Consider the following 12,998-nt stretch of genomic DNA (forward strand, 5'->3'; position numbering starts at 1 on the left):
TTTATGTCATCTGATATTGAACATTATATTGTGATGCATCAGCTATGCTCCTAATCACCATCAGGTCCGTACCCTAGTCAAATCCTTTGAAACTCATAACCCAAGGCATAATACATGCAAAACTGAACTAACTGGTCTGATTGCTATTCAAGGCATCTACCTGAAAAAGGCTACAACAAGCCTACAGACCCTTGCATCATCTGGGACAAGTGTGTGGATCAACAAACAGGCTGTGGCATTCTTCTTGTCTTGGGATTGGTGGTAACTTATTGTTTCTGGTGAGAAAAAAAAGAAAAGGAGTAATGTATCCAAGCAGAGTGAGATCATGGTGAGACCAGCAGTAGTAGCAGCCATGCAGTAGTCTTTCATGTGACTCCCCTCTTTTAAGCATTTCTGACAAGGCAATTTTTTGTTTTCAGTAAGCACTGCTTGATTTGTTTCTAACTTCAGAATAACTGCCAAAATACTTCATCCTTAACTTTTCAGGGTGTACATATTAGTTTCCCCTACAGTGTTTGACAGTGCTTTGTAGAGACTCAGTCACCTTGAGTGACATTTTTCCTTTGAAAGCATGATGGAATTTACTCCAATACCAAGTTGCACAGTGGGTATCTAACCTAGATCTAGATACTCATGGCATTGATAAACATTCACAATACAATTGTTTAATCAATAAAAAAGGCTCTTTTGCCATGGATATGAACTTTCCCACTGTGACTGTTACCACCTTGGTGGATATGGGCATCCTGAGGCAATGTAGAAAATGACTCATGTTTACCAACATCCAGATCATTCTCAAACTGATATGGTATGTGAGAGATATATTAACACAATGCCACTGGAAGCAAAACACTCACATGAAAGTACTCCTAATGTCAATAAGGTAGTCAATAATACACATGCCACACTCATCACACACAGTTCAAAGCAGACATATGCTGATGCACTGAAATGTAACCTTCATAAATCACAAAGACCTCATAGACAAATTACAGATAACAAATACCCTCAGAAGTCCCAAATGCACTCTGTAAAAACAACACCCTTAAAAACACACAGAGCTACATCTCATGGAGGGTCAACCTATAAGCCCATAAGGCAAGCCACCACACAATCCAACATTCTAGTCATTGGAGGCTCCATTGTTAGACACACTGATGTCCCTCTCAGCAAGCTGAGTAAGGAGAAAGGCATGATCAGTTGCTTATCAGGGGCTAGGATCCGCCACATTATGCACGCATTCCTGTCATTGTCCCACATGTAACACATGCTCAACATGTCAGAGATGGAACTATATTAACAGCCTTGAATACATGCTCCCTCTCACACCTGTCAGTACACATGATAATAAGCAGTTTGTCAACATGCACACCTCACCTCCCACTTCACTCAAACTGACATCACACATACTTACATATGCAGATGTCCTCACCAGAAATATAAAACACCAGAGACCTCCCACACATAAACATAAACACGCTGCACATAATATGTCCACTGCAGAACACAACACACATAATAGCTCTCTCAACAGTGTCTTACATATCAAGCCCTTAAGGCAAAATACTAAAAAAAAATATTAGTCATAGGTAATTCCATTGTGAGACACACATATGTCCCTCTCACCAGGCTGGATAAGGAGAAGGTCATGGTCAGCTGTCTTTCAGGTGCCAGGATCTGCCATATCACACACACACTCAGGTATCCCAAAAACAAGTACGTTTGTGACTTTGTCATAGTCCATGTTGGTGTGAATGACTTCAGATGTACCTCTCTGTACTATATGAAGAGAGACATGACTGAACACTTGGACTATGTGTCTCAGGCAGGTATGTCCCTAGTCATAAGCAGCATTTTACCTTCATCTAGGATGATGTCTCAATATAAACAGAAAATGATTTAACTCAGTAATTAGCTTAGTTTCTGGTGTCCTTCTTAGGGAATACAATGTCTATCAGCCTGGGATGACATGCATGACAGACCTCGTTGCTTTGCCAGATATGGTCTTCATCTGGCAACCCTTGGATTTTGGCTACTGGCCAAGTTTCTTGCCAACCCTATACTGCTTTTGGACTTGAATAAAATGTTCCCCAAATTGTGCCTACATTGAAAGCTGCATAAACACTTTGCTAAGAAATTTGAAAGTTAATCTTTTTTTTTTTTTGGTGGGTCAGGGGGTCAAACATCTGGCAGTTAGCAGAGAGGATTGAGGCTATGGTGTGTTAATGAGCTGCTAACTGTAGTCCAGAGTTAGATTCTCTCAGTTTCTATATTGCCTACTGTGCCACTCTGAGAACGTCACTTGATCAGACAGTGCTCCCAAGCTAAATGTGAAAAAAGTAACTGACTTAGTGCTCTACTCCAGGAAATGTATGTATCTGTCTACCTATCTATCTATATATATATATATATATATATATATATATATATATACAGAAAGATAGAGAGAAGCAACACTGCAGAAAGTGAGGTCTGAAATAAGGAAGTTATTCTTTGAAGAGGCATTTGAAATCTGAGGTGATCTATACTCATTCTCCTTTGACTGAAAAATTCAGAACATTGAGTTCATTAGCAAGGATAAAAGTAGTAATCTTTGAAGAGCAACTTTTGTACCAGCATGGAAAACAGAAATGTAACCATCTGGCTAATGGAGTCCCCAGAGAGCTACACTGATGTTCTCTTCAGTTAGATGGGGAAACACACACACACCCTTAGGCTCCATGACATTCTAAAGCAGCATTTGTGCAGATAAAATGAACGTTTACACACCTTAGGCTCAAGCAGCTTTTGCACATATAAAACAAACTTTTACAGACCTTAGGCTCCACGAGTTGACGACTGCTATCTGTTGAATCTTTCACATACTACACTCTTCTAAAGAGCTCTTTTTTCTATCTGAGAATATGTCTAGAATATCTCTATTCAGCATCGGTTAGCATTCTGGAGAATTAGGCAATTGGATGCAACACTTCTTCACCCATTTGGCAAAATGCTGCACCGAGGCCAGAGCTATTAGCATCCCAACTCACTGTTGTCATAATATGCTAGGACTGTAGCAATGGTTAACATTTCTTTGACTCTGCTGAATTCTCAGGCTTGAGCATGTCTCCAGGATATCTAGTTATTTAATATTTCTGTCAATAGATGTAAAACTTTAGACCCAGCCTACACATATAAAACAAACATTCTGAAGCAGCAGCATTTGCACATATAAAATGGCAGACTCCACTAAGTTCCGAACACATTTCAATGAAAAACTAGCTTACACACCTTAAGCTCCACATAAAATGACAGGCTCCACAATGAAAGCAGCAGCAGCATAACTTCCTTTCAGGCTTTTCAGCCCAGCCAGCATTTGAACAGAAGCCCGCTTGAACAGTCCAGCCGGAAATGTGATCAGAGCTCAATTCCGATAGGCTGGTAGCACCGACGGCACTGACGTCATCGCGCGTGTGATGATGTCAGCAAAATAGCATGAAATGTAAAAATAAATTGGAAATAAATCAGAAATGATGGGGTGTCATTCGGACTCCAAAACTCGGTAAAAACCGAGTAATTCGGGACGGTTGGGAGGTATGGTTCACTGCTTGATTGCACATCTCATACTCAACAATGTGCTAAACATTAAAAGTGTGTGGATGCAAACATAACTAGGACAGTAGCAATAGTGACCTATTCCTGTTTGTGACATGACAGGTACTCATGTAGTGTCACATCCAACACAAGAGTCTATTATAGTGTGCCCCATAGGAGGAAAAATCCCTCCCCCCTCAAATAATGTGTATAAACAATAGTGCAAACAAAATAGCAGTGTACTATTACAAATGCTATCAAAGGAATTAGCCAGAAAATCTGTGTACCTAGTTACCACACAGCATTATACCCATGGTGTACTGTACAGCCCCTGTACATATAGCAGAGCTGGAGAGCAATGCCATGTCATCAGTACAGTTCTAACAGAGGCTTACTGATGTAATCCTCATTCTCCCTAAGTATATTCAAACACATCCATCATGTTGGAAACAAAATGGATACATACCTGATGGAGTACAATACTCCTCTGTTGAAAGATACTGCTATACAAGTGATGTGTCAATTTGTTAGACATACAAAGTAATTCTCATACACACTGGTTTGCCTAGCTAGAAGTTTACCTTTTTAAGATGGTTCTCATTTGTAGATGACTGCCTCTGAACCAATCTGTGGTACAGAAATACTACATGCAGCCTACACAGCTGATTTGCAGTATAATCAGTCAACCCTATGCAACTACTCAACAAAATATAAGGCCTCAATATAGATTCCATCTCCTTTCTCATATGTTGGGGTGAAGATTAGTGGGATAAAGATACAACATCAGCACAGAGAGAATGTTTGTAGCAGCTATGTTTTATATACAGATGTGTGTGCTACAGGCTGAAGCTGCTGCTCCTGCTGCAGGCAATAGGCATAGGCAGACAGGCTGAAGATTGTGAAAGACGACAACACATATGAGTAACCGTGGGACCTGTGGCAGCCTTGATGAACAGCTGGAGCCAGATTGAGGAAACTCATCCCACTGGAAATTAAGGTATGTGTTTAAGGTAAGTATGTTAGCCAACTGTATCATTAACAGAGTAAAAGGCAACATCCTTGGTGCATCCTAGAACAAGGTAGTGGGTACATTAACCATTATGCCAGACACTTGAACAACTGTCAACTTATGCCTTATGTCATGGTAGTCATCTGGAATGTGTGTGCTGGCACCCCTTGCTTCTAGCACAACCTCTATATATGTATGTAACTTGACAGCTGTGGTTGTCTGTAATATCATTAGCAAATTATTGTGGACTGCAGTCTGATATTACTGGGCCAGATCTGAATTACATACTTCAAAATCCTCTGGAAATTTGTGCTAATGCATGACCTAACATTCTATGTACTTTCTAGGTTTGTAATAGCAATAGTTAAATGTGGTCCTATCTGTAGACCTTTGACTTCCAGTATTTAGAAGCAGACATTCCATCTCTACTGCTTTGGGTGGATAAATAGGTGATGAGACAGTCATACATATCACAATTAATAATAGTGATGTACACATACATGTATTTTAAATGATAGGTACAGCTGTATTTGAACCCAGGACCATGTGGACCAAAAATTAATGTTTTCAAAGAATTTAACAGATTGAGCTACAAAGCCAGTGCTACAGTAGCTGTGTTTTACATGTACATATAATAACTGCTGTCTCATACCTCACATCGACTAGTATGTGTAAATCTTAATAGTGATGTGTTTCTCTACCACAGTCCCAGTTAAAGTTCTATTTTTCCATTATCTTTTAGCAGAATTGCTGTGTGATGTGGAGCAATGTTTAACATTGCATAAACATGCTTAATGATGAGAAAATGACAATTACTATGTTTTGCTTAAAACACGTGCCAATTAACTGTCTGTGTGGGTTAGGAGGTTGATGCACTGCTGCTCAAGTGAAACGGTACTGCATTTGATAGGGTATAGTTGTACTTTTTTGAACATGATTATTATGTTTTCAAATACATGTAGTAATACACCATAATTTAGCACAGCTTATCGTACAATGATTCTTTAATGGAAAGAAAATTAGGAAGAAAGGACAGTGGTGAAATGGGGTGCAAACAGGGGAGAAAACATAGTGAAAGGCAGGTAGGAATGTGCCGGAAGGGTGTAGGAAAGAATCATAGCTGATGAGTTTTTTTTTCTGGACAGGTGCTTTTTTTTTTAAGTAGAGAATGGAATGCTGGGAAAGAGACATAAGTATGTTTGGGGAAGGTAAGTTGGGAAGGTAAGGAAACATTTGCAGACAGACAAGACATATAAGACAGCAGACAGGGTTGGTGAGAGACACAAGAGGGGGTAAACACCTAGGTTGGGGGATCCCAGTACCATGGATGTCAGACATAGTAGCAATGTGACTCAAGTCCTGACCCATGGGACTGTCAACACTGCACCTTCACTGCTCCTTTGGAGGCAGTAGCTGATGCCAGTGCATGGGGAGTAACTGCCATACCAGGATGGGCAGCATGCTCTCCATCTGGTGTAGGCATGCACCAATAGTTTGATGCACAAACCTAAGTGCCATGCCTGGCATTTGATCATGGGTGACATAAGCATCCCCTCCACCTCCACTCTTAGAGGGGAGCACACTCCTCGCTTGTGAGGCAGAACTACCTGATGGAGCGGGTAGTGCAGGGGAAGCAGAGCGGGGTGCCACCAAGCTGTGGCCTTGGCTGGGGAACCAAGGTAGGTGTATCACCAGGAACTGGCATACATTGTAGCGCTGTGGTAAATAAAATAGTAACATAAAGGAAAAATAAACATAACTCAAACAAATGTAATTAATAACATAAAAGAAAACAATAATGAGTAATGGAAACAAATTGAAAATATTATAATGAGGAACACAACAATAGATAATGTAAATGAAAGTTTTTTTAACGGCAAAGCACTATTAAATTACACATAAGACCAACATAAGAGGTAATAAACAATATGATAACAGCAAATGATAATAGTAAATGTATTGAGTAAATAAATAAAAGAAGAGAAGGTGTGGGGTGAGAAAAGAAAGGAGAACATTAGTAACTTCACAGGTAATATAACTAAACATACTACTGGTACTGAGAAGGTTGTCAACATAAACACCCCACCTCAACCACCACCCACACCTACACAACACATTCACATATGGGGAGGTCCTCAACAAAAACACACCCAAAAAAAACAGACCTCAGAGGCAAAAACACATGCAAACTCCACTGCCCACCACACCGCCCACCACACGTAGTCCACGCACCTGGTCTCACAGCCACTAAAGCCTAAACATAAACTAAACATATTAGCCATAGGAGACTCCACTGTGAGACACACAGATTGCCCCTCACCAGGCTGGATAAGGAGAAAGTCACTTAGTTGTTTGTCAGGTGCCAGAATTTGCCATACTAGCCATGCACTCAAGTCTATCAACAACAGGTACTGTTATGACTCTGTCATAGTCCATGTTGGTATAAATGACTTGAGATGTACTTCCCTGGACTACATGAAAAGAGACATGATAGAGCTCACTGAATATGTGTCCCAGGCAGGTATGTTCCTAGCCTTAAGCAGCATTCTACCATCACCCAGAATGATGCCTCAATACAAACAGAAAATGATTGACTTTAACAATTGGCTTAGTTTCTGGTGTCATTCTAAGGGGATCCAGTACCTTACAGCCAGGGAAGGCATGACTGACAAACCACGATGCTTTGCCAGAGATGGCCTGCATCTGTCTCCCTTGGGCTTCAGGCTCCTGGCAAAGGCTCTTGCTTCCCCCATAGCCCCTTTTTTAGGCAATGCCATGTAGTCAAAACTACCAACATGAAAAGTTCATCAAAATGCAAATGAAAGGTCATGCTGCTAAATACTAGGAGTCTAAACATGAAGCTGCATTCATTGCAAGCATTTTTAACTCTGGATAATGCTGACATTTGTGCAGTCACAGAAACCTGGTTCAAAACTGCCAAGAGCACCCCACCCATACCAGGTTACTCATCCTATCATGCATTTAGACCCCAAACCATGGGCAGCAAAGCAAAAAGGAGGTGGAGTTGCAATATATATATATAATACATACACACCTCCAGGCTGGACAAAAAATATGATGAATAGGAGACACTTGAGGTGCAGTTAACCATTGAGAGGACCCAGTTTGGAATCATAGCTAGCTAAAGGCCTCCAACTTTGACTGAAGATGTCCACTCCACCTATCTGGACCTCTTCAAATCTATCAAGATTCAACTCTTTACCCTGATATTGAGTAACTTTAACTATCCGACCATGGATTGTAAGAGCTGTTCATGCCAAAACACAAATGCCCAGAGATTCCTTGATTTCATCAATGCAAATGCTTTGGACTAGCTGGTTGATACCCCCACAAGAGGTGAAAATATCTTGGACATGGTATTAACCAACATCAGTAACCACTGCAGCATCCCTATAGTGTCATCCTTACTGGTAAGATCCGACCACAAAGCGGTCACTTTTGAAGTCAACATCTCCCCTGACCACCCCCGTAGATAAGGTCAAACAAAAAAGTCCTCAAAATGTGATTACAACCTCCTGATGAAGGGTATAAACAGCTTCACAGCTCCCTCCCCCTCCATAGGAACTGGCACATATGTGCAAACCTACACCAAAGTACTATACAAGCACTTATATAGCTGCATGAAATCAGGAATACCCAAAGGGACAAAATCCTCCTTCTCAAGGAAGAGTAAACCTGTCTGGTGGATATCTGCAATAAATAATAAAAGGAAAAAAAACTTCTTTTGAGGACCAAGAAGGAGCAGGTGCCTAAATGGAAGCAATCTCTCCTTAATATGCACAAACAAATAAGAGCACTAGTGAAATCCTCCAAAGCAAACTTCGAGTCCAAACTGGCCACATCTACTAAAAACAATTACAAGGCTTTCTTTGCATATGTCTGAAATCTCAAGGGAAGCACCCAGATCTGCTCAGAACTGGTAGTCAAGGACACCACATACACAAATACCATAGATATAGCCAACCTGCTGACAGACAGGTTCAGTGAAAACTTCACTCCTCTGCCCCATCAGTAAATCAGGACATCCCCCATCACCTGCCCTCTCCCCTTATCTCAAGGGTGCAAGTCATCACTGCCCTCTCAAAGGCAAAAAGAATTCAGCCTCCATGGGACCAGATAACATCCCAGGCTGTATCCTACATGAACTCAGACAGGAACTTGCAGCACTATTAGACACCCTGTTCAACCAAAGCCTGAGTACTGGCTTCATCTCAGCTGAGTGAAGAACAGCCACTGTCATCTCTTTACATAAAGGTGCAACATCCACCAATCTAGGAAATTATAGCCCCATCAGCCTAACTAGCCTCATCTGCAAGCCCATGGAGTGGATTATCATGGAACTCACTAACAAGGACATTGGCAACCTCTAAACACATGATCCCACACAGTTTGGTTTCATCAAGAGGAGGTCATGCCTGTTAAATTTGGTCAACTTCTTAGAGACAGTCATCAAAGCCATGGATGAGAGGAAGACGGTGCAAACTGTCTATCCTGACCTGGCTAAAGCCTTTGATACTATTCCCCATTTGGGTATAATAGATAAACTCTCTCAACTAGGCATCAATTTGTATGTTATCAGATGGGTAGAAAACTGGGTTATTGATAGAACCCACCTAGTCAAAATAGGGGAAGCCACCTCAAGCAGTCAACCTGTAATGAGTGGCGTACCCCAGGGATTGGTCTTGAGGCCTTTGTTGTTTAGGATATACTTCTCTGAGGTGCAGGCCAAAACCAGTGGGCGATGGCTGACCAAGTTTGCAGATGACTGCAAGCTAGGCACTGTCATCCACTCCCCTAGCAACGTGGATATTCTCCAACAGGATCTGATCCAAACATATAACTGGTGTCAGAAACATGGTCACAAACTGAATGCCAAAATATGTATCATCCTCGCTGTTGGGGGAGAATGACATCTCCACAAATTATCACATTAATAACAAGGTCCTAAGCACACAATCAGTCGTGAAGGACTTGGGCACCCTAGTTGATAGCAAACTGACTTTTGATCACCATATTGCCTCTGTTGTACAGAAAGCTTTCTACATGGCCCACCTCATTAGTAAGGGTATCTCATCCAGGGACAAGTGGTCATAACATCCCTGTATTCTTCCATTATAAGACCCATTATTGAGTACACTGCCCCTTTCAGTATGTACCTCACAAAACACGTGCAGCAGCTTGAGAGACCACAGAGGTTCCTCACCAGGAGAATCCAGGGCCTCAAACATCTACCCTACACAGACAGGCTAAAGGCCCTGCCCCTCTACTTGGGTCTATATCAGATAAACAAAAGTTTATCTTACCGAACGCTGACATGAGCAAAAATCCCAGAACCCGAAACTGCAATTGTGAGATCATGGTACAGTGAAGGTGGGAATATTTGCCCTTTCCTCACTGTAGTGTGATCTCGGAGTTGGAATATATATTTAACGGGGGGCCAGCCCTCCACAATTGCAGTTTTGAGTTCTGGGATTTTCGATCATGTTGGTGTTCAGTAAGATAAACTTTCATTTATCTAATATAGACCCCATCTACTCAGTTTCCTACAGACTCCTCAGAGGTGACCTCTGTCTGGCATACAAAGCTATCTCAGACCCCACCTTGATGGAACTGATGCATATCTGCAAGTCCAGCTCCACTCAAGTAACCCACACACATGACCTTAACCTGGTCTGTGACATCAATAGGACTGATCTGTGTCCCAGAGACTCCCTCTTCTGTGGCATAGACTCCCACTCAACATCAAGCAGAGTACCTCATTAACCCTTTTTAAGCGCAACCTGGATAACTGGATGGGGAATAGAAAATACACCCCTGGGACTCCACCTGTGTCCCTGCTGGACAGGGACATCGGATGCTGACTTGTCGGAACATGGTCTAAATTCTTGGCTAGGCTTGTAAAGCCTCAGGGCTAATAGCCTAGTAACTTCCTATGATCCTATGATACAACTACATACTTTTAGATATGTCAGATTCTATTTGTGAGACCACTGACTGCTATGACATTTATTATTTGAAATACTACCCTGTTTCTAACATACACACTATAATTCAGATGATATTGCATCTAGCAATTATTCAGTGTTGCTTATATTGTATATATGATGTTCCACATATGTACCTCTCAACTTCTTAGCACGTGACATTATGGGCCAAGCCACAAATAATGGTAGTACAAAGGCACAACAACAGGGAACATTATTACATAATGTGCTCTTACAATAGTAGCAAAGTATTCTGGTAACAGATTTGCCATTAAATTGCATTTTGAGAGATGTCTAATATCTGCAAATCAGAGGACTGAAAATTTTTTCTGACATTGATCCTCAACAATGTGACAGAGACTGGCCAGTAAACAAGATCTTATACCAAACAGGCCAGACATATGGGGCAATATTCAGTAAGTTCTGCAAAAATTATGACAGTTGAGAGGTACGATCATGTACACTGATTACACTTGACAGCTGTCATGGCATAGATCTATGGGTGTGCAGCTCACATGCAAGCATGGTTAATGTTTTATTGATGAAAATGCTAAAACAGTATTGAAAACTGCAAAATGCCTCAGTTAGTTGGTGTAGGATTAGTAACCAAAAGCAGTGACTACAGTAATACTGAACATTTTATTTGAAAAAAATTAATTATCAGAACACCGTCTCCGTTTACACTTTATTGATTCATGTTGTTTCAAATATTGCATTTACACACATCGATAGCTGTCTAGGACTTTTGTTTACTTACATGTTTACCCTTCTCAGTTATTGACTGCAATCTACAGCACATTTCAGACAATGAGCAGACCACAACATTGACTCTTAATCTGGGTATTCCACAACATTAATTAATGGTTGAAAGCTATGCTACACAGTACTGCATGATTACTTGCTTTAACTTTCTTTACCAGTTCAGATATGCACTGACACATTAATGAAAGTCTGTGATGTCCCAGGTAATTCATACATGACTGTTAAGACTGCAATATGTGTATTCATTTTATTTTATTATTAAGTTATGCATTCATTTATTACTTTATTGATTTTCTTACATACCATGTGCTTGCTTCATTCTGGCCAAACGCCTTGCATGGGACTGCAAATTTGCAAGTCCTCTCTTCTGCAATTGTGGTAAGAGAGGGAAACCATTATGCATACCAGTTTTGCACAGATTCAACTTGTATATTTATAAATAACTAGAAAACATACCTACATATTTGTGGGGTGTTCCCTGCCCATGCCTCTTGGATCCAGAGATCCAAAGTACTCCTCTTCCATTGACAGGGGTTGTTATATAGGTGACAATACTGCTCACCAGTGTGGGGGATACCAGTTGTACTGGTCAAGTCCCAGGCCAAACTACCCCAGGCCTCAAACTTGTGTTCTGATCCTGATAGTTGGTGTCACTCATGCGGTCAGGGTAAAACAGAGAAACAGTTGTGGGTTCGGTTCAAGCAGCTTTATTACACACAAACACATCAGGAATGAGGCTTAGTAACTTAAACTTAAATAAACTTATAAACAGACTGACTACTACACTCATACATGTTAACACCCTGGCTGTTCTCTTAAAATGGCACTGCTGCCTGCACGTGCTCACTATTTATATGCACGTGCCTACATCTGGAAATGCTTCTTAAAGTTACACATACATGCTCTGCTCTACATCCTCTCTCTTTGAGAAATACATCATATATGAAATGACAGTATTCAATGACATGCAGTTATACAAAAATGATCTTTTGACATGCAGTTATACAGAACTAATTCTTTGCCATGCAATCATACAAAATTAGACTCATATAGAACAATCATGTTCAGGTTGCTGTGTATTTTACACTAGGTCTGGAAGTGGAAATACAACCTGATCATATAACACAAAAATAAGAATTGGACCTAGCAGCAGGACTGTCTTCAAGGAATATTCAACTCTGGGGACATCTGAGGCATCATCAGGAGTGGAAATGGATACTGAGACATGTTCTTCACTATGAACATTGTCAGGGCTGCTCTAAGATCTAGAGTCTGTATCACAGGTATGATGCTGTGATATAATTTCAGACACTGGAAGAAGATGCCTGAAGTTTCTCCTATATTGTATACCCTCTGATTCCACTAAGTAGAATCTTGGCCCACCACATATGCCTCTCACTTGACCAGTTCGATCAAAGCCTTTTGCCATTTGCATCCTCACTGTCTCTCCTTTTTTTAATGGACAAAGAAATTTGCTTGCTTTATTATTGCTGGACTTCTGAAAGGAATGCTTCTTAAAGAGTTGGGCTTTGATTGCTCTGGTGTTTTTAGCATTATGCACCAACAAACTAGAACTGATAGGTAAGGTTGTTCTGGTTTGCCTAGATAGAAGTCTCTGACCAGACGAGCCTAGTAGATTGTCATGGGGT

This window comes from Protopterus annectens, chromosome 4.part1 (genome assembly GCF_019279795.1).
Source record: "Protopterus annectens isolate FY-2018-M chromosome 4.part1, PAN1.0, whole genome shotgun sequence".
Lineage (NCBI taxonomy): Eukaryota > Metazoa > Chordata > Ceratodontiformes > Protopteridae > Protopterus > Protopterus annectens.